This window comes from Macrotis lagotis, chromosome 8 (genome assembly GCF_037893015.1).
Source record: "Macrotis lagotis isolate mMagLag1 chromosome 8, bilby.v1.9.chrom.fasta, whole genome shotgun sequence".
Classification (NCBI taxonomy): domain Eukaryota; kingdom Metazoa; phylum Chordata; class Mammalia; order Peramelemorphia; family Peramelidae; genus Macrotis; species Macrotis lagotis.
Genome location: NC_133665.1, coordinates 67,600,552 through 67,623,788, shown reverse-complemented (window position 1 = coordinate 67,623,788; position 23,237 = coordinate 67,600,552). Strand labels below are relative to the sequence as shown.

Sequence of the window (23,237 nt, the reverse complement as noted above, 5' to 3'; positions counted from 1 at the left end):
TGACTCTTTTCATTTTTGAAATTCATTTCCTCCTCATTTCTGCCTCCTTAGAATCCTTAGTTTCTTTCATAACTCTGCTCAAGAGCCAGTGGTAATAAGAGATCTTTCTTATTCTCCAGCTGCTTGTGTCTCTCCCCTACCTAACCACTGCTCCAAAGTTTATCTTGTATTTATTTTGTATGCATTTTTTTTAACACATGCTGTCTTCCCCAAGAGAATGTGAGCTCCTTGAAAGCAGGAACTTTTTCCATTTTTATCTGTCAGTAGACACTTAAATTTCTTCATTGTATGATTTATATCTTTTAAGAATACATCAGAAGGAGGGAAAAAAGAAATTTTTGTGGGCCATTTTATATCTGAGATTTCTGAAACTTTTTATATAAAAAAATTTTAGAAAGTGTGTGTTTTCTTTGGCATCTTCAAAGAACATTTTTGAGCTGAAGTTTAGAGATTATGCTGTTTTGCTAAGTATATGTAATAGAGGACTGAGCTCACTGATAAGGACTTGAATACTTTCTATTGTACTACTGAGTGCAACCAAGGAATTGCCTAGTTCCTTGAATATTTGCTATGTCTTTGTTTTATTTGCCTCATAATTCTTTGTGACATTCCTTTCTCAGGGGTTATGTGTCTGTTGTTTAAGTTTTTCAGTGTTTTACTTCCTTGGGTAGTTGATTCCTGGCAAGATTACTAGACCTGGTATTATGAGACCTGGGTTCAATCCACTCTCTTTTTAACACTCACTACATGTGGAGCCTCATTTAAGTCACTTCCTCCCTCTCTCCTTTGGGCTCTTGTTGCAGTGGTTCATTTGTTAAATTGAGTAGTTAGACTAGATTATCTCATAATTAGTGATAGTGGGAAGGTCTAATTATATGGAAACATAAAGGCCAGAAGTGGTGTGGAATTATGGATCTTTCATAATGTAGCTCTCCCCCTTCCCTAGTTGGATGAAAGAACCAGGATAAAAAAAAACAAGCTCCATATATACTGCAGTATTTATTTGGTGGTCAATAAAATTCATCTTAATCTTAGTTCAGGAAAATTCAGTTTAAATTCAATAAAATTAAAATTAAATTACATTAATAAATGTCACTTGGGTTCAAAAAAACAATATTCTAAACATACTTTGAAGAAAGCTTGACTATATAACAATTTACCAAGAAATGATAAAGAGTTTTCTGAACTATAAGTTCAAGGGATCTGTACCAGGATAGAGCAGCTAAAAATGCTATTGATTTCTTAGACTGAGTAACCCGAACAAGAAAGGTGGTGATCCAATTGTACTTTTGTCCTGCTCAGATTAGTCTGAAATACTGCATCAAGTTCTAGGTGCCACATTTTAGAAAATGCATTTATAAGCTAAAGATTATGTAGAGGTGGTCAATCAGGCTTGCAAGGGTCAGACCAAGTGACTGCGAAATATGTGGATGAACTAAAGGCATTGGAGAAGAAAGAAGATGAAATAAGATAGCTGTTTTCAAGTATTTTAAAAGGTGACATGCTGAATAGGGGTTAGACTCATTCTATTGGACCCCAAAGATCAGAAATAGAAGCAGTGGGTAGAAGGCTGCAAATATTTCCTTGATATAAGCAAAAACATTCTTAACAATTGGTATATCCTAAAGGAAAATCAGCTGCTTTGAATGGTAGATTCCCCACTAACTAAAAGTCTTCAAACAATGACTGGGTAGATGATCACCTGATATGTATTATAATATGTTTAAAAATTATTATATTTGGCTATGGGTCTGACTAGTTGACCTTGAGATCCTTCCCACTCCTCCATCTGAAATCCAGGGATTCTTTAAATAATGACAAGTTTTTTTTTTATCATTGTATGATGTTATCATGAAGGTCTTAGACCTATATTCCATACAGACTTTAATAGTCTGAAGTACCCAAATAATTTGACATGATCATCTGATATTTTCAAAGATAATTTCTAATTAGTATTGAACAAATATAAAGATGTGTATATTCATAAATATTTGAGTGTGTATTTCTTTATATCTATTTATGTTATATCTTGCTTATTTTATAGCAAAATATATATATATATATATATATATATATATGTATAACACATATACGTCTTCATTTCATTTCAAATGCAAGATGATCAGTCCTTGACTCCAGATCTCATATAGTTTTCTTTTAGGGATGAATAGAATTTGGTTTGTCTTTGTTTCATTTGCCTCATAATTAATTCCTTGTGACATTCCTTTCTCAGGGATTATGTGTCTGTTTAAGTTTTTCAATGTTTTCCTTCCTTGGGTAATTGATTCCTGGCAATATTGCTAGAACTGGAATTGTGAGAACTGGGTTCACTCTGCTACCTGTGTGACTTGGGGAAAGTCACTGAACTTCTCTGAGATTTAAGTTTCCTTATCTATAAAATGGGTGATTGAACTAGTTGACCTCTAAATTTCCTTCCAGTTGTAAAGCTAAGATCATATGAACAAACATTTATTAAACATTTACTATGTATTAGATATTGTTTAAAAAACTACCTAATATTTTTCTTATTAACCTAGTGTTGATCATATGTGTATACAAGAAATCATATATAATATTTCTTACACAAAAATATATACACATACATAAACATTCATATGTATTAATATACATCAAATTATATAAAATATGTCATATATGATTATAATTCCTCATATATTTTTTCTCTTGATAAATTATAAAACCCATGTGGGCAAAGAATGACTTTCTTAAATCTAGTCTCTCTCCCAGCATCTAAAACAGTGCTTTGTAGTAGGTGCTTGACACATTTTTGTAGTTCAATTAACTATATGAATTGTTAGACTGGAACATTATATCCAGCTAGTTAACTAGTTAATTCAAGGGTCAAAGGAATCACTCTCCTCCCCTTCCATTTCCTTTCTTTCCCTTTCCATCAGTCAGGCACTTGCTGAGGTTGCTGAGACAATCATAAGATAGTCTTTTCAAACCCAATGCCTTATATAAAGTAAATGTTTAATAAATGTCCATATGATCATAGCTTTTCAACCAGGTGGGACCTTAGAAGTCAGTCAGTCAACCCCCTTATTTTATAGATGCAGAAACTTTAAACCCAGACTTTCCCAAGGTCACACAGCTAGCAAGTTTCAGAGCCAGAATTTGAACTTGGGTTCTTCCTCCCACTCAACATTCATCACTGGTATGCACCACAACAACCCTTTTGTTAAAATGATCTGAATGGAAATCTTACGATTCTGAGAGAAGGCATAGCATTAAAGGTGTCAAAAATGAATGTGACTTTGTTTTGTGGGAAAAGTGGGAGGTGGGACAATTTCTCCCTGAAACATTTACTAGTCCCACTTACTAGCTAAGTGATTTTTGGGTGATACTTAACTCTGTTTACCTCAGTTTCCTTATCTATCAAATGAACTGGAGAAGGAAATGGCAAACCACTCCAATGTCTTTGCCAAGAAAATCCCAAATGGGGTCACAATGAGTTGACATGACAGAAATGATTGAACAACAGCAAGATGGAATTGGGTTTCTGTAATCTGGACTTTCTTGGTCCATAATGGTATTAAGAGTTATGTTACCTATCTTGTATTAGACTGATTAACCAGAAGTTGATTTGGCTCTGTTAAACTGCTCAACTTGTCCATGTAGCAAGGCCACCTTATATTATACTGAAAAAGGAGGAAGGCTCACTGATAGTAGGAAAGACAGATGTATCAACAAACCTTTCAAAGTAAACAAGGAAATACGTGCTTATAAGTGGGGATTTATTCCAAGTCTAAAAGTGATTCATTTGCTGGCATCTGTGTTTCTAAGATCCTAAGTGTTTGGGAGGATGAGCTCAACTTCAATTCACTTGAATCCTTGGGGTAATAGGCACTAAATACAAAAAAAGCTTTTTTTTTTTTTTTTTCCAAAAGGGAATGCTCAGCAAGCTGTTAATGGATAGAAGTGTTAAAAATCCGTTCTTCATTGTACTTTCTTGCTGTTAAGGACGCCAAATGCAAGAAACATTGTATTCTTTCTCAACTCTCCAGTGTAGAATTTTCCCCCTTTTAAAATGAACGATTTGATTGTATCCTGTGGGAATCTGATTGAACACCAGCTTTCCATTTTCTAGTTCCAATTGACAATCTCTGTGAAACTTACAAAGTGCAAATGTCACCGACCCAATTCTAAATAGAAACTGCCGATACCCACCAGATTAAAAAAGAAGAAGTAGTTGTCAAATATGTGGACAAATAATCGTGGGCAGATTCCTTCCACATTACTGCTTTGGTCATAAATTCCAGTGACATGTGGTAACTTATCAGTTCATTAAAGGTCAGACTGAGTGAGGCAAGTGGTACTCTCCTCAGACCATCAAAAAGAGCGCGTTTGAAAGAAGCTACTGGGAGAAATCCTCCTCTTGCTTTAAGTTTAAAATCTCCTTTTGAGTTTTTATTTAGTTCCATAAATAGAATTCATTAAATTTGTATTTCTTTCTTTCTTTTCTTCAGATAATGTCAGTATTTCTTTTTTTGGTAAGAACAAAATGAAATAGGGTTAATTTTTACCTAATCTCTTGCCCCTGGATTCTTTCCTTAATCTAGGATGGAGAGTCCAAGCACAACAAATACATGCAATATTCTTGTGATTATTTTGTATGAATAAGGACTACTTCCTTCCTTCCAATGCTAATTAGGTGTGCTTGTATAAGTTTGTTTAAATCATTAGACAGACTTAGGAATATGACAAAAAGTTGTCAGATCAACTGAAGGAATATAAATGAATTTCAATTTCCTATAAGACAATGAAGCATCTGCTTCATATATTCTATGTAGGATTTGTGGAGCAGCTTTATCAGTGTCCAAAGTATATTTCTGTGGCATGGTAGATGAGAGATGGATTTTGAATCAAGCCTACCCCAGACTCTCTTACTAGTGTGTGTGAACTTGGGAAAGTTTATATTTCCTTTATTATTAGATATAATAATAGAGATAATATAATATAATAAGTAATCTGTTATTATTAATGGTATTAATTATTAATGATGTTACCTTATAGTGTTTTCATGTGAATCAAATGGAATAATACACTATTTAAAATACAACATAATTATTACTTGTTGTCAAGCCAGGTTCAGGAAGAAGAGAACAACTGAATTAATGATCAACTTTAGATGTGGGAAGGACATTAGAGATAGAAAACCAGAGGCCCAGGGTGGAAAATGGCATGTATCAGGTCACACTGATAATTAAGGAGAGAATGGAATTAAAAGCCTAGATGCTTTGATTCAAGATTTAGTGCTCTTCTGTAGACACTTTGTCTTGTTATTAAGCCTCAATTCATGTGATAAATGTTTCATTCTCTAGTATACAAATTTTTGTTCTTCCCCAGAACTTATTCTTTTGATGTTTTAGTAACATCAACAGTTTTTTTTAATAGTTATACAGCCACTGTCCAGCTGTGGGAAAGGTCTATGGAAACAACAATTTTTTAAAAAAGTTCATTGGGCTAAGTACCTTTGGCAACCTATCATGGGAGCAGAAAATGTCTCTTAACAAAGGCCATTATAAATCAGATAGAGTTCATTGTAATGTCAGACACATATTCTGGGTGAAGCAATAAGAACACACCATAGACATTTTACTAGAATCATTTGGGGTTATGCTTTATATAGCTGGCACTGTTTGCTTGTGCTGATGATCATTCCTGGAACTTCCAGGATTATGGAAGCAAGGCCAGTAATATGTGGTCATTTTTATCCACATTTCATCAACTTACTTACTCATTGACTTCAGGCATCAACATTCATTCTTTCTGTATTCCTTCATAACATTTATCTGTACCACCATGGAATCACCTTACGATGAGGCACATTAATCATAACTTTCACTTGAAAGACTTGTTGTTCAGTCGTTCAATTGTGGCTAACTCTCCATGACTCTGGGGATCATACTGTCCATAGGATTTTCTTGACAAAGATACTGGAATGGTCTGCAATTTCCTTTTTGTAGTTCATTTTACATGTGGGGAAGCTGAGACAAACAGGGCTAAGTGACTTGCCTAGTAAAGAGCTAGTAAGTTTCTGAGGTTCTATTCAAACTCAGGTACCAACATTCTACCCACTGAGTCACCTAGTTGCCACTTAATTGATAGACTGGATGCCATAAAGTCAAAGAAAATATCTTCATAAAATCATTGTAGTGACTTTTCAGGTTCAAAATGTTTGATATTATTAGTTATTTTTCATATTTTTAATGGATCAATTTCTTGAACACAGTGTAGGAGAAACTAGGGAAGGAAAACCCTCAATTTATTCAAGAGAGAATTATACTTAAGTATGACTAGATATACTGAAAGGAAAACAAGAGATAAAAAAGAAAATTATGAATAATAATATTTTATATTTACCTAGGACTTTAGATACATCTTATTTTTCTCCTCACTGAAATTCAGCAAGGATGGTGGTACAAAGAATTATTATTCTTATATGCTGGCTATCCCCTCGTGCTTTGGATGCATCCCATCTCTCTTCTGCTTCCCAGAATCCCTACCTCTATTTAAGGTTGAATTCAGAGGCTGTTTCATACATGACACCCTTTCTGATCAAGTTATAAGCATTCTTTCTTCCAAACTTCACCCTCCCTTCAATTACTCAGTGTTGCATTTAATTATTATCTCTGTGTTTATGGTTTCATTCTACTGGAATGCAAACTCTCAGAGAACAGGAACCATTTTTCCTTTTTTTTTTGTATTCTCCAAAGTTCCTGTACACGTAGTAGGTGCTTGATTATTGCCTATTTAATTCAACTGAATTCCCATTTTATAGATGAAGAAACTGTAGCTTAAAGATGTCTTGACTTACCAAAAGTCAGAGGGCTATGACATGATCGATCTCATACTTGAAAACTGGCTTTTCTGATGTTACTATCAGGGCAAAATATTGTGTATATAGTGAATTATACCCTTGTGATTGGGAGGACTAAAGGATAATCAGCAGTTGTTTTGATATGTCATATTCAAAAAACTTTAATTTTTATTTGGATAATTTGTTTAATCACAAATTTAATTAAATACAAGAAATATACATTAAGTGCTTTCTGCTTGAAAGACACAGTTCTAGATACTGAGGAAGATAATCTTAATATGTGGTTTCTAAACCTGAAGTTTATATTTTGGTAGAAGATGAAATAGCTATAATACACAATATTATATCCAACAGCTACAGTAGATAAATGAATGTTGGAACTACATACATGAGTTGAAACTAGCCTCAGACACTTACAAATTGTGTGACCCTGGTTAAGTCCCTTAACCACTTCCTATCTCAATTTCCTAATCTATAAAATGTGGATAACAACAGAACCTACCTCCAAGAGTTTTTGTGAGGATCAAATGAGATAGTATTTATTAAAAAGTTTTACAAGCTAAAGCACTATACAAATGCTAGCTATTATTATTAACAATTAAATAAAATAGAAAAGTATAAACAAAGGGCTACATGAGAACAATTTTTCAATCTATTATTTTTTCCTCTGATTCTATGTAAAAATATTCTTTTTAACACTTTTTCTTTTCAAAAAGATCCACTCATTTTTAAATGATTGCCTACAAATAACATTTTTCTTCTACAAATATTTTCCATAGGAAAATTTTACAAACATACCCTGCCTACTGGTGTTAAAGGATTATATAAAAAATGTGTTATAAAGCACAATTAGTTTCACAGGAACAATTGTTAAAATAAATATACCAGATTATAATGGACCACATAACAGCATCTAATTTTAATATAACAATGACATTATTATGAGTTGATCTTATAGTACAGGATAGTACCATACATATGTACATACATATTAAAGCTTTCATTTTTCTACTTCGTCAATAAGACTCTGATTGAGTGGTATTTCTTTCCATTGGTAGAATGCAGCAATTCTTGTTTTATTTGTTAGTTGGTTGGTACTTTCAATGGAACCATCGACTATCTCTTGGATATTGGCTGGTGTAGTAGACTTTTTTATATTGAAGATTCACTTTTTTTGTTTGTTTCTTTTTTTATTTAAGGCAATGGGGTTAAGTGACTTGCCCACTGACACACAGCTAGGCAATTATTAAGTGTCTGAGATCGAATTTGAACTCAGATCCTCCCGACTCCAGGGCCATGCTCTATCCACTGTACCACCTAGTTGCCCCTGGTGTGGTAGACTCTTACTATTATTTCTTTATATATCAGTATCTAGATTTGTGTATGTGCAATTTGATTACATGCATGAAAACCTTGATATAATATAGTTTGTAAAACAACATTTTATTTTTTGCTAATAAAAAAGTAGGCAAGCAAGTGTATAGATGCTAGACCTAGGAAGATCAGATTTCAAATATGACTTTCAACATTTACTAACTGTGTGACTCTGGGCAAGTCATTTAACTTAATCTCTAATAACCTCAGTTTCCTCATCTGAAAAATGAGTATAATGATAACTAGTACCTACTTTCCAGAGTTGTAGTGAGGATCAAATGAGGAAATATTTATAATTCTACTGCCTTGCCTAATGAATACTTATTATCTTTCCTTCCCAACCTTTTACCATATTTGAATAAGGTAATTCAAATTGAATGTACAATTTTTGTATACATTAAGGCTCATTGCTGGTCCAGGGCATAACAGTCATTAAAAAAACACTTCCTTTTCTTTAAATTGAATTATATTTGATTTAATTCAGAATTCATTTATTAAGAACTTATATTCCAATCATGATGTTAGCTGCTAGGATTATTTAGGTGCATCTGTGAGCCCAGTTCCTCCAGCCTTCCTAAACTGTGTGATTCCTTTTCTATCCTTCATCCATGGAGGCTATGTTGGAGAATTCCATTAACTATTGTAATACAAGGAGTGCTAATACAACACTTAAGATGTCTCACCACATGACAAGTCCACATTCTCTGTTAATGGATGTAAAGATGAAAAATGACATAGGTCCTGCTCTTTAAGAATTTATAATTTAAAATGAAAGGTATATGATTATAAGTAAATAAGAATGGAACAAGGTAGAAAGTGGTAAAAGTGAAGCAGGGATAGTCTAAAATATATATTTTTTTAATTAGAGAAAAATACCTTTTGCCTAAAGAGGTCAGGAAAGTTTTCCTAGAAGTGCTGTCACCTAAGCTGAACCTGAAAGAATAGTCTTTTTAAAATCTTACTGGATATGCACATTCAAAACATTGATTCATAGGAATTAAAATTGGAAGAGATCTTACATGTCATCTAGTATTGAGTCCTTTAATTTTATAGCTGCAGGGACCTCAGAGTCATGTAAGTGAAGTGATTTGTCCAGGATCACAAGATAACACATGTACTAAATGATTCTACTACAGTATTAGACTTGTAATCATTAAGATTCCAATCTGACCTCATTCACTTACTAGTAGTGTGACCCCGGACAAGTCACTTTACCAGATTTCTCTCAGTTTCTCATCTTTAAAATGAACTAGGGAAGGAAATGGCAAACCATTCCAATATCTTTGACAAGAAAACCTCCAAATAAAGTCATGAAGAATCTGAAATGGACTGACAACAAATGAACAACAGAACAAAGATTTTTGATGCTTTGATGCTTTTGATAAGGCAGATGTTTTCCAGGGACCTAGGAGTGAACATCATCCTTTTGGTTTCTTGTTACATTTGAAGAGAACCTTGCAAAAGACATGTGTAAAAGATATCAAAGCAAAAAAAAAGATATGTTATTCAGCCATAGTCTACTGTATCCAAACCAAGTCAACTTGCTTATCATTTTTCAAACTGAAATTGCTAAACCTTGTTTGTGTGCTTCTGCACAGTTCTTTTCCTTGCTTATTAATTTTTCATCCCTTACTGAACTCTATGAGGTCAGGGGCCAGGTGTCATTTAAAATCTGTATTTTCCCATTCTCCATGGAGACTCTAGCATTGCCACCATGGAAGAGAAGGGAAGAATAGTCAGTAATCACAAAGGCCAGGGAGGAGTAGAGGAGTTATGACCTGCATCTTCGGAGAGTGCCCACAGCATGAGGTCACAGTTCCACTTAAGTGACTCCCAGCTTGGTCTATCTGTCTGTCTCTGTCTCTCACTTCCTCTCTTCTTCCTCTAGTTGTTTCTGTCTCTGTCTTTTTCCCTATCTCTTTTGGTCTCTATCTCTTAGTATCTGTCTCCCTTCCTTCTTTTCTCTTTCTTCCCTTCCTCTTTCTTTCCCTCTTCCCCCCTTTGCCTCCTTCCTCTTTCTCCATTCCTCTATTTACTCTTTTTCTTCTCTCTCTCCTTTTCTCCTTTCTTTCCTTTCCTCTTCTTCTTTTGTTGATACCTTTGCTTACCCCATCCAAGACTGCAACCCAATTTAACATTTGTTTCCTCTAAGAAGACTTTTCCAGTTGACTGTAACTTAAACTGATAACTTTTCATCAACTCAATTTACATTTTCAGTTTTATACTTTTTGATTTGGACTTTTAAATACATGTTTCATTGCAATAATTTTCATATAATTTAATGTGGGTGTATCCTATGAATAGGATAAAAGTGTAAGGCTCTTGAAGGCAGGGATCTTATTGACTTTTATTTTGCTGCTATCCCTTGCATCCTTTATGTTCCCCTACATGCAAGAGACATTCAGTGTTTCTATTAGCTTGTGTGTAACAATGTGATTAGTTAGTATGTAAGAGAGCTCTCTCTCAACTTTACCTCTGACATTATCAGCAGGTTTATCATTGTAGAATCATCATATAATCTTAGTGAACTCTGGGGAACCAAAAGTACGTATTAACTGCCAGAGTCCAGGGTTATTGATGGTGTCAAATGACTTTTTAAGGTCAGTAAATACAATGTAGAAATTTTTATGTTGTTCCTCTTAATTCTTCTCAGTGTGCCAGGCAGCAAAGGTCACATTCATGAGATAAGACTCCCAGGAGCACCTGGTTGATGATGTTGGGCATTTTCCAGCATAAGAAGACACAGGCCAAGAATTCTTAGGCAATGGAGAACACTTCTGTGGTTAAAGGAATTGGTGATGTTTTGCCTGGAGAAAAGAACACATAAGACGGGACATGATAGCTATATTCACATGTTTTAAAAGACTGTCATATGGAATATGAATCAGACATGCTTTTATTGGCCCTAGAGTACAGAAGTAGGAGTAATGGTTCTATATAAGTTGCAAAAAAAAAAAAAAAGATTTTTCTTTTATATCTGAAGAAAATTCAATAATTTGAGATATCCTGGAGTGGCCATCACTGAAATGTTTTATTATTCATTCACTTATTAAGCAAGTATTTTGTTGTTCTACCTTTTTTCATGTGGTAGGCACTGGCGCCTACCTACAGGTAACTTGAATGACCACTTCTTCAATATGGTACTGGGGGGACTCGTGAAGGTTCAGCTTTGGGTAGGACTAAATAGCTTCTGAGGTCCTTTACAGTTCTGCTTTTCTATACTTCTAAAATGTCAGGTTCAATTCATTTTGACAAATATTTATCTTAATAAATACTGTTTCAGGTACATTGGATTGATGTTCCTTATGAGCTTTGTAGAATTTCTTGTAGAATTTCTGAATGGGACCATTCAAAATAGGTTTTAAAAGATCTGATATATAATATGTAATCTGGTCCTTCTATACTACCATTTGCCCAAAACCAGTCTACCTTTCCAACCTGTTTTGGCAAGGGTGAGTTTTCTCACCTATTGTTGATGAGAATCTAAACATTGTTTTCCTAGGACTATAAGAAAATTGACATGAAATTTTGGTAAACTTTAAAAAAATCTGGTTGTCTTTAAAAAAATGGTTATCTATGCAAAGGTTTCCTCCTCCCCCAAATAATATTCAGTTTCACAGCTAGAGGCCAGGTGTTTGAGATAACAATGTTTGACTAGGACAAATGAAGAGAGAATGTTAGGAAACAGAGGTTTCCCATGAACTTTGAGACTGATTGCTGTGTAACTTTTAGTGAATCACTTTTCTGGAGAAAATGTGTTAGAAAACTCATTAAGATTGCTAAAGGTTGTCATAGTGGCAGTGGAATTCATACATTCATTCAACAAATATTTATTGTATATTTATTATGAATCAGTCAGTCAGATGTTCATATAATTTCTTTTCTCCTTCATCTCCCTATTCAAAGTAAAAATAACAAGGAAAAGTAAAGGATAGTCACATAGAATTTCAGTTTCTTGAAGGAAGGGACTGCCTTCCATAACTTAACTGGTAGATACTTTTTGAATGTTCAGAATATGGCACACTCACATGTCTGTACATAAAATGATTTCATGAATAAATACACTTTTTCAATAGCAATTTAATATGTTGCAAGTTTGGGAATGATTTGAGTGTTCAGTAGTCAGAGATGACTTATTTTATAGAATTTTGACATTGTCATGGCAATCTGTTTAAGTAAATGTACCCTTCCCCACCCCTACTTACTCTGTTGTGGCATTACAGTTAATAGCCTTCTCCACTTCATTTACTCCTTTATTTTGAATCTTGACATTTGCTCTGAATCTGTGTCTCATTGTGATCATTCTCTTCCTTGGAATGTGTCAAGAAATTCATTTGTAAATTTGAGTAACTTCCATAGTAGGCCAGTAAACAAGGACAGAACAGCTCAATAGTAACTCCCTTCCTCCTTGGATATTTATATTGGTTAACCATAGAAACACATTGGAAGAGATTTTAGAATTTTTCTACACCAAATTTTGTAGTGTGGAAGCCCATTCTACAGTATTCCAAATAGCTGGTCATTTAGTCTCTGCTGGATGGCATCCAGGGATGGGAATCTACTATCTAATTGTTCAAAAGGGGACTAAAAGGAATTAAATAATAAAGCCTCAGATTTTTTTGAGACTTATTTTAAGTAGGAGATAAAATATTTTACCAGAATAATTGCTTTTTTATATATTATTTTAAAGGTTCATTGCATTCTTAAGTGGGAATATATTGTATCGAAGTTAATGCTTTTGCAAAGGGACAGACTTCTAATACAATAACTTTAAGGAAGTATAAATCAATACACAAAAATTTATTTTACAGAATTTTTGTTTTTTAGTGAACAATTCCATAAATTGTAGGGATAGTGCTTACTATATACAGTAAATTATGGAAAGGGCTCAGTGGTTTCTAGTTTAATTCCCCCCCCCCCACATAATAGAGAGAATATACTTTCAAATCACAGGATCACAGAATTTTAGATCTCTGCCATCATCAGTAGGACATGAAAGGAGTCTCTATAATAACAAAATGGATAAGTAATCCTTTTTTTTTTTAAGAGGTAAAGAGCAGATAAAATTTTTCATTGCACTTATTTATTACTTTTACCTTAGCACTGAACATATATTGAGAACTGTGTACTTAAAAAATAGAAAAATGAATAAAACCTCCTTAAAGAAGCACTTCCCTCCACCAAGAAAAAAAGACTTATTTTGACTTATCAAATCATATGTGGATATTTATTTCTCAGTGATTTCAAATTTAGCTAAATTCTGTAGAATATATTTCAATTTTCTGTTCTTCTAAACAGAACTACCCATATGGGTACTTATGGCAGTACCCATATGGGTAAAGGACCAATGTTAGCCCTAATTGAGAAGAGGAGATTCTCACTTATTCCTGTAGATTTTCCAGTTTAATTTATTAAGTGTTATTATATTTTTCACTCTAAGATTAGAGAAGGAGAGCACAATGAACCAGAATGTTTAGAGGAAAAACAATTTGGCATCTTGTAAAGGTTTTAAGGAAGATCACAATACATACAACACAAGAAGATGATGAATAAATTATTTTGTAAAAGTTAAAAAAAAGTTGGATTATTTCTCCAAATGCTTCAATTGCTGAATAATACTGAATTTCTAAGCCTTTGTTCAGCACATAATGTTGTAAGCTAATGCGGTAGACATTGGTTAAAGATTCCTTAAACAAGTCTCTTTTATCACAATTCAATTTCATTTCTCTATTCAGGCATTTCACAATAGCAGCACTCACTTAAGAACTTTGTTGTGGCCACATCTCTTAGCATATAATATACAGAAACATTTGGGCACTGTCTCTTTTGGATCTTTGTCTAATTTGCTAAGTTTCATTGGATGGAGTAAGTGGAGTTCAGTTAGTAGCCTTGAGTCAAAAATACCTTTAAAATAGGATTTGTTTTGAGGCATATAATATAAAGAATTCTACTTCAGATTATTCATTGCATAGTCATTTATACCAGAGATTATCTAAGGTTTTGACAAAACACCGTCCTTTAAAAAAAGAAAAAATAAAGAAAGGAAAGATTGGCTTGACAAATTGCTTTTGAGCTTTGAGATGAAAACTTTGATCTCATTAGCAAAGGCAAGATTATATGTAAACCCAGCTAGTTACTCACTTTAGCATTTTATCTTATAAATCTCCTTTGGTTAGGAATTTGCCCCAGACTTTGGCATGTGATTATGAATTCTTGATGTAGTTTTGTTCTTGTACTTGCCCTTTCAAATGTGCCCTCATCAGTGGACTCAGAGACCATATATGAAAGATACACACATATAAATAAATATATGCATTTATATGTATACATATACATAGTCATAAACATATGTATACATGCATAGACATGTATAAATATGTATATATATATATATACATACACACATATATTTATTTTGGGGAATGGGATTAGACATCAAATCCATGATTTAATTAGTATAGGTGTCTTCCATATGTCAGAACTTCTGCCAATGCCTTTGGTTGGTGCCTTCTCTGTAATTTATAGGCTTGCAGTCATAAACCCAGTATCTGTGAGAAATAGGACTAGAACCCAGGTCTTCTTCAACTTAAAGTTAGCTTTTTTATAAAAATGAAGAAGTTTTTCAGAGTTGAGAAAGACCTGAACTGTTCAGAAGGTGAACAAATGAAAAAAATCATTTATTAAACACTTAATGTGCTATGACCTGAGAATACAAATACAAAAATCAAAGACAACACCTGTCCTCATGGTGCTTGCATTCTAATGGGGAAAGTAGCACATACGGTGAGAAGGAAGTGACAATATGCAGAAAAAAATATGTTCAATGAAAGAATAGATAGTTGTTTGTTTCAGTTGATGTAGTAGTAGTTTTGGATTGTTTATAATTTTAAAAGCAAGCAGTGTAGTATTAGGTTGGAAACTGGAAGAAACAAGGGACCAATGGTGCCACAAAATGTGGCAAAGCCAAGTGACTTTGTCCATCCTTAGGATGGTCTCTGGTGGTCCAATTTGGAGAGTAGAGCTATATCAGCAGTATCATGGATGGCAGGGCAGGATGGAAAAAATAAAATCATGTCATGAAACCATAGTCATGTTAATAAGAAAGTATCCTTTAGATAGATACTATTTGTTCAAATAGCCATTCAGTCATTATTTAAACAAATATTTGATAAGTTATTACTGTTTGTAGGATCAGTTAGGTGATGGGTTGGATAAAGTGCTAGGCCTGGAGTCAGAGCCTAGAGCTTTGCCTCACCTAGTAGCTGTGTGATCCTGTGAGATCTGACAAGTCACTTAAACCTCTGTTTGCCTCAGTTCTTCTATCTGTAAAATGGGGATAATAAAAGCACCTACATCCAAGAAATGTTGTGAAGATAAAATGAGCCAATATTAATAAGATATTTTGCATAGGACATGGAACATAGTAAATCCAATATTGTTAGCTATTTTTATTATTATTGAGCAATGTGCTACCTATTGTGGAACTCAGTCTAGCAGAGAGGTAAAATACAAATAAAGAAAAACAATAATGAAAAATATTATTTGTTAATTGTAGTAGAGAAATAATTGTATTTGTATTTCTAGGTTCAATATAAATATATATGTATGTTTGTGTATATATTATATACATATATATTTTTGTGTGTATATGTGTGTATTCTAAGGAAGAAGATTATTACTGAACAGGCACTGAGGTAAGGATTAAGGAGGTAATAATATTTGATGGATATGAATTTAGCAAGTGAGGAGGAACTACATCCAGGCATGGTTTGAATTTATGAGGTATGGGAACATAGCATTTTTAGGGGACAGCATTTATTATATTTTATATGAATTGTGGAGTATATGAAGTTACATAATGAGATAATCTGGATAGATTAAGTATTGACATACTGTGAAGGATTTTGAGTGTCAGGAAAGGGAATTTGAACTCTATTCTGGAAGCAATAGGGAATCACTGAAATTTTTTGAGCAGGGAAGTAATAAGATCTCCTCTATGTATAGGAAAGATTGGTTTAAGAGCAGTATCAGTGGTGGGGCCAAGATGGCAGTGTGAAGCAGGAATTCCCAGAAACTCATTCCCTCCCAAAAATTTCAAAAGCTGTCAAATTATGACTCTAGACAAAATTTAGAGGTGCAGAACCCACAGAAAGACTGAGTGATACAATTTCCCAATCCAAAACAACTTAGAAGTTCTGCTGGAAAGGTCTGTTTCACTGGGACTGGGAGTTGGAAAGAGCCTCAGTCTCAGCTGCAGCACAATGCAGCTGTCTGGGTGCCTGGGTCCATGGCAGAGGAGGTGGTTTCAGACCTCCTGGCCCAGGGATCACCAGGGACAACAGGAAGGGGTGGTGAGAGAACTTTGCTTCACCAGAGTGTAGTGCTGGCCTCAGAGCAGCTCTGTGGTGAGAAACTGCAGCAGGAACCAGTGGAGCCACCCAGCACTTCCAGAGTTCTCAGACCACCGAGGGTAAGGGGGTGGGGGGAGACTGAAGAGGTCTCTCTGCTCTTCCTGGGGCAGGACTTAGCTATTTGCCCACACCCAAATCCAGTTTGCAGTTGGGGCTCCCATACCACCATAGCCCAGCAGGGATCCTCCTCATAGCTCCAGGGCAGAGGAGAGGGCCTGTGGTCATGCACATTACAGAGCACAGGCAAGAGAGCAATCAGAGCTTCTCTTAATACATTGTAAGAAATAAGGTCCCTGTGGATTATCCCCCAAACCCCCCAAAGCCTCAGAAGTGGGTAAATCAATCATAGACTGAGGAAATGAGCAAACAGCAGTAAAAGAAGAATCTGACCATAGAAAATTACTTTGGTCCCATGGAGGACCAAAATACATACTCAGAAGATGACAAAGTTGAAGCTTCTGTATCCAGAACCTCCAACAGGAATAAAAAATGGTCTCAGGCTATGGATGAGTTCAAAAAAGACTTTGAAAAGCAATTAAGGAAGGTAGAGGAAAAATTGGGAGGAGAAATGAAAGCAATGCAGATCATGAAAACCAAGTCAACAGCTTGGTGGAGGAAATAAAAATAATACTGAAGAAAATAATATGTTAAAAACCAGTTTAGGCCAAATGGAAAAGGCAATACAAAAGGCAAATGAGAAGAATGCTTTGAAAAGCAGAATTGACCAGCTTGAAAAGGAGATAAAAAATCTCTCTAAAGAAAAGAGCTCCTTCAAATGCAGAATGAAACTAAAGGAAGTAGATGACTTTGTGAGAAATCAGGAAGAAATAAAACTGTATCAAATAAAATCCCAAATTTGAAGAAAATGTTAAATATCTTATTGGAAAAACAACAGACCTCAAAAACAGATCCAAGAGAGAATTTAAAAATGATTGGGATACCTGAAAGGCATGACCTGGAAAAGAGCTTAGACTTCATTTTTTCATGAAATAATACAGCAAAATTGCCCTGTGATTCTAGAAGCAGAGGGTAAAATAGAAATTGAGGGAATTCACTGATCACCTCCCAAAAGAGATCCCAAAAGAAAAGCTTCCAGGAATATTACAGCCAAATTCCAAAATTCCCATTTCAAAGATAAAATGCTAAATGCTTCCAGAAACAAACAATTCAGTTACTGTGACCCTATAGTCAGGATTACACAGGATCTGGCAGTGTCTACATTAAGGGCCTGTAGGGCTTAGAATATGATATTCTGGAAGGCAAAAGATCTTGGTTTACAACTGAGAATCAACTACCCAGCAAAACTGAACATTGTCTTTCAGGGCAAAAGATGGGAATTCAATGAAACAGGGGACTCTCAAACTTTCCTACTAAAACAGAGTTGAACAGAAAGTTTGATCTCCAAGTACAGGACTTAGATGAACCATAGAGGGGGTGGATGAGAAGGACTAATTTTGAGGAACTTAATCATGTTGAACTGCTTGTATTCCTGTATGGGAAGAAGATACTGATAACTCATATGAGTTTTCTCATTTATAAGAGCAGTTAGAAGGAGCACATATAGACAAAGCATAGGAAAGAACCAAATATAATCATATATTGTAGTAAAAAGATGGAGTCAATGGATGATAAAGGAAAGTACTGGTAAGAAAAGAAAAGAGAGGTAAAAGGGGCTAAGATATTTCACATGAGTCAAGAAAAAGTTTTTACAATAGAGTGGAATGGGGAAGGCAAGGGGGAATGAGTGAGCTTTCATTCTCATCAGAAATGGCTCAGAGAGGACATAACATACCCACTTAACATGGTATAGAAGTCTATCTTACTTTAGAGAGAAAAATGAGAGAAAAGGGATGGGATAAGGGAGAATGAGGGGAGGGAAGGGGGCAGTAGGTGATAGAAGAGAGGGAAGATCATAGGAGAGGGTACTCAGATACAACACACTTCTAAACAGGGATAGGATGAAAGGAGAGAGAATGGAATGAGAGTGAGGAGGAATAGAGTGGAGGGAAATACAGCTAGTAATAACAACTGTGGGAAAAATAATAAAGCAACTTCTCTGGTGGACTTATGATAAAGAAGGCAACTCATCCCAGAGACAGAACTGTTGGAATCTGAACACAGTCTTAAGTACACTTTTTTTTCTCTCTCACTATTCTTGAGGTTTTTCATCCTTCTGGGAGGGGGGAGAGGGGTTTATGTTTGTTCTCACAACAACATTATTGTAATAATATAAAATAAATAAACCAAAAAGGAAATAAAAATAAATAAATGAAAAAGAAAAAATATATTTGCTAAATAATAAAAGCGGTATAAAAAAGAAAAAAAGTGTTATCAGTGATAGATTGAAGAGGGGAGAGAGTAGAGGTAGGAGAGCTAGTAGGAGGTTATTGCAAAAGCCTAGTTATATGTAAATGAAGGCTATAGTTGGGTGGTGGAAGTGGGAATACAGAATAAGAGGTGGATGCAAGAGGTGTTTGGAAGATAGAAGTCATTGTTGTTGTTCAAATGTGTCTGACTCTTCATGATTCCATTTGGGCTTTTCTTAGCAAAGATACTGAAGTGGTTTGCCATTTTCTTCTCCAGATCATATTGCAGATGAAGAAACTGAGGCAAAGAGGATTAAGTGACATGCCCAGGGAGACACAGCTTGTAAGTGTCTGAGGCTGGATTTGAATTCAGATCTTTTGGACTTTAGGTCTGGCACTCTATCCACTATTATACCTAGCTTCTTTTAAGCTTAGGATTTGGTAAAATTCTACCCTGTGCCAGTCATTCTTCTTTTCCTTTTTTTCTTTTCCTCCCTTTCCCCATCACTATATGGGTATGATAGGTAAGGAAAAAAGAATCAAAGGGTAAATAAAAGGTACATGCTTGAATTCTCCATGACTTTACTATTGCTATGATCTCACTGTAGTGTATATTCTCTACAATCCAATTGACTGCTGCCCATCCATGCCTATTCATCCAATCCAACTCTTGATTTTTGTTCTTCCATGAGTTTTACTCATAATGTTCATCTAATGTGTTAAGGGAAAATAGAGCATGATAGTCAGAAGTGGTTTAGGAAATCTTTAGCTATCATTTATCAGTTTATCACATTGCATCATGTGCTGAACAAAAGCTTACATGTTCAGTAGTATTCAACAAAAATATTTAGAGAAATGATCCAACATTTTTATTTCTCCAAAATAATTTATTCATAGGGGTAAAGATTTTAACCTTAACATGAACTTACTTTGAAAAGAAAAAATATATAGACATATGGTTAGAAATAATTACACAAAATTACTGTATTAATCAAAAAACTCTACCTGATCTATGTACGGAAACAAGTTATTTTTTTCTATTTCACTTTCTGTTTGTAGATGTAAAAACCCTATTTAGTCCTACCTCATGTAGCTAATTTCCCCCTCCCTCCCATTCTCCGTCGATAGAATATATACTTTGTGTTTCTACCTCATCTCATGATAGCTCCTATTAGGAAACATTCCATTCAGATTAAATGTGAAGTTATGTGACATCAGGAGTCTCAGAGAATGCTTTGATGATATCTTCACTGGGTGTCCCTTTTCTCCTTCTGTCCCCCTTCCACTGTCATACCTTATATGACAATGATAGTAAAGCTAGAGCATCCAATTTCTCCCCTTTCTTTCTGAAGTCCCACAGAATTCTCCCAGCCTGCTCTTGCCACCTTCATCCTGCATTTGGTAATTTTGACTTTAGGTGTGGCAGTTGCCTAAAGATGGGGAAAAAGTTGAGACATTTCCCTTCTTCCCAAGTCACTCATAAGTTTTACGACACTGGGTTCCAATAACCTTCACATTTCACATATTCTTTTAACACTTGACACAGGGAGAAATGAAGTATCAACTTAGAACAAAGTACAAACTCCTTGGGGAAGGGAAGTCAGGCATTGTCTTACATAGTTTACTCATGACTCTCTCCAAATATGGGGATGGACATGTTAGAGGTAGAGGAAGGAAAGTGACACAAATCTTTGTAGTAATATGCCATTGGTTTAAGAGACTCAGGACAGAAGCAACAGAGATATCTGTTACAGGTTCTCAGTATGTGTGAGTAACCTACTACTTATTTCTATTCTCCTCTTGAGGGGGCCAACTAGGCTTAAATTATTTTTCTAAATGTTACTAAACAAAAAAATCTCAGAGCAGTAATGGATGTAGTAAGAGACTTAGGCATATCTAGGTCAACTCTTTCCTGAAGAGGAATTTCTTCTCTTGTTAGTTATCTATCCTGAACTTGAGACCTCCTATGGTAGGGTAACCAACTCCTGAGGCAGTGCAATCCAGTTTTGAATAGTTCCAATTATATATGTGTTTCCTTATACTAAGCTGAAATTTCCTTCTCTGAAACAACCCAAATACCATAAGCATGGTTCAAAGCACTGTGGTGGTTCAGAGGAAGGAGACAACCCTTTTGATTGGAGAGAGGGTGTGAGAGTAGATGATTCAGGAAGCTTTTAAAGGGATGAAAACATTTAAATTGAACCTTGAAGGAAGAGTAGGTTTTTTCCCTTAGTTGTAAGTTTGAGGGAAAGGAATCCTGACTGGTAACAACATTAGTGAAGGTGAAAAATGCCTAGGTTTTGGAGACATCCATTTGCAGGTGATAGAGCCAAGGATTTGATGCAGTCAGTTTTAATTGCATGCATATAAAATTTTCATTATCACCCCAGAGATTGACGGTCTTACAAATCAGGGTTTGATTTACTGTTTTATTGATTTCTAGACTTAAGAAAGTCTGTCCATGCCCTCTTATCCCAAATAATTCTTTATCATGCCCTCCTGTAGAGAAAATAACCAGGGCTTTCTTGTTGGTCTCTTTACATTTCCTGGGTACTAATGTAGTATGATCCTTTACTCTAATTAAATAACTGGCCCAATTCTTATTTTGATTACATGTTTCCTAAAGGATCTCCCTTGAGGTACTTTTTATGCATTAAAAGAAATAAATGTTAAATATGCTTTAGCCAATCTTCACCCACCATGTATCTATTGGTATTTGGGTAGACATTACTATTTTAGTGTTTATAGACATATATGGTATGACTGAGAGAACATGTTTGGTTTTTTAAAATGTGCATGTTCACCAGAATCATTTAAAGCACTGTGCACTTCTCTAAATGTAATATATACTTTCTTCCTCCTCTTCATTTCTTGACTTAGCTCATTGTTCATTTGCAATGTCTATAGCCATGCAGTTGTATGGCATTCTGAGTAATAAGTATTTTTTAAAACCATTTGGCATTTTCTGTATGGATCATTACTACAGTTTTGAGTAATCATAGATCTCATTGAGGAGACCCCATGACATTCCAAGGTTTGATGTAATTAGCATAAAATCATTTGCAAATAGGTACCTCTGGAGAAACTCATAATTTAGAGGTGAGATTCTAACCCTCTTCTATTCAAGTCTTGCATAAAACATTCTCTAGGATAGTGACAAACACCTTTGTCATAAGACATCTGCCTTATTTTATGCCTCACTTGTTAATGACATGAAGGTATTTAAAAGTTATTCTTATGGTCCATATAGTTACAACATAAAGTAAAATTCATATGATTGTATTTACCAAGGGTTCTTTTTATGATTAACATTTTCACCAGAGACTCTTCACTGGAGAAAAATCATTAAGATTATACTTTAAATTACTGAGTCAAATATTGTTTTTTGGTTTTTGCAAGGCAATGGGGTTAAGTGATTTGCCAAAAGGCCACACAATTAGATAATTATGAAGGGTCTGAGACTGGATTTGAACTCAGGTCCTCCTGAATCTCAAATTCTTTCTTGAAATCAATGAACAATAAGCACAAATGGATTTTGGATTTTTGCATCTTTCAGTAATTTGCATGACAGTGAAAATGTGGAATCTTGTAGAAATTTATTTGTGAAAACCCAATTGTTTTCCCTTCATAATTTTATCAACTTTGATATATATGTAGATTTTATGATGATAAAAAATTTACATGAAGACAGCAGTTATTGATGTCTTCTCAATTGCCTTTTTTGAGGTTGTATAATATTCTCAATTCCCCCTACCCATTCTTTTATTATGATTCCCCTTTAGAAAATATGATGTAAAAATAATTCCACATTGCTTTTAGGACTGTGTTGTCTCTACACTGGATTTCCTTGGTGTGTACTAGATCTAGTACAATTTCTCTTACCAGTTTTTGTTTCAAGAGTCATTCCAAATTCCTAATATAATAATCTGAAATTAAGATGTTAGAGTCTAAATGAGATAGTTCCTTGGTCATTGATGATAAAAATAAATCTTTATGCACACATTGCCAAATCTCTTCCATTTCTGGTCTGGTTGTTCTTTTAATTGAACATCTTAATACTTCTGAAATAATGCGATTTAGATGTATCTAAAGCAAGTTTCTGTACTCTTTCTGTACTGCTTTTTAAGTTGGTACTTCTCATAGTTGCCACCTTCCTCTATATTTTACAAATTTATGTTCTAAACTAATGTTGCCTTCAGCTTTTATGTCTCTGCACTTAGCAAGGAAATTAGAGTTTATACATATTATGTATAAAGTCCTTTTCTCTGAGACCTGGCAATAAAAATATATATATCAAAGATCCTA

The 23,237-nt window shown here is 34.6% G+C and overlaps 1 protein-coding gene across 5 annotated transcripts in view; it reads left to right on the top strand.

The window, feature by feature from the left end:
• The window catches only part of GLIS3 (GLIS family zinc finger 3), a 595,685-nt gene that overhangs the window by 125,774 nt on the left and 446,674 nt on the right, over nt 1-23,237 (top strand). The window contains exon 2 of one of the 5 annotated variants that reach the window (XM_074197454.1): nt 19,210-19,275. The exons of 3 other annotated variants lie outside the window; for them this stretch is intronic. The gene's annotated coding sequence lies outside the window, so the exon portion shown is untranslated. Of the gene's footprint in view, nt 1-2,071; nt 19,276-23,237 lie in introns of those variants that run through there. One more of the 5 variants, XM_074197452.1, reaches the window with a different exon arrangement.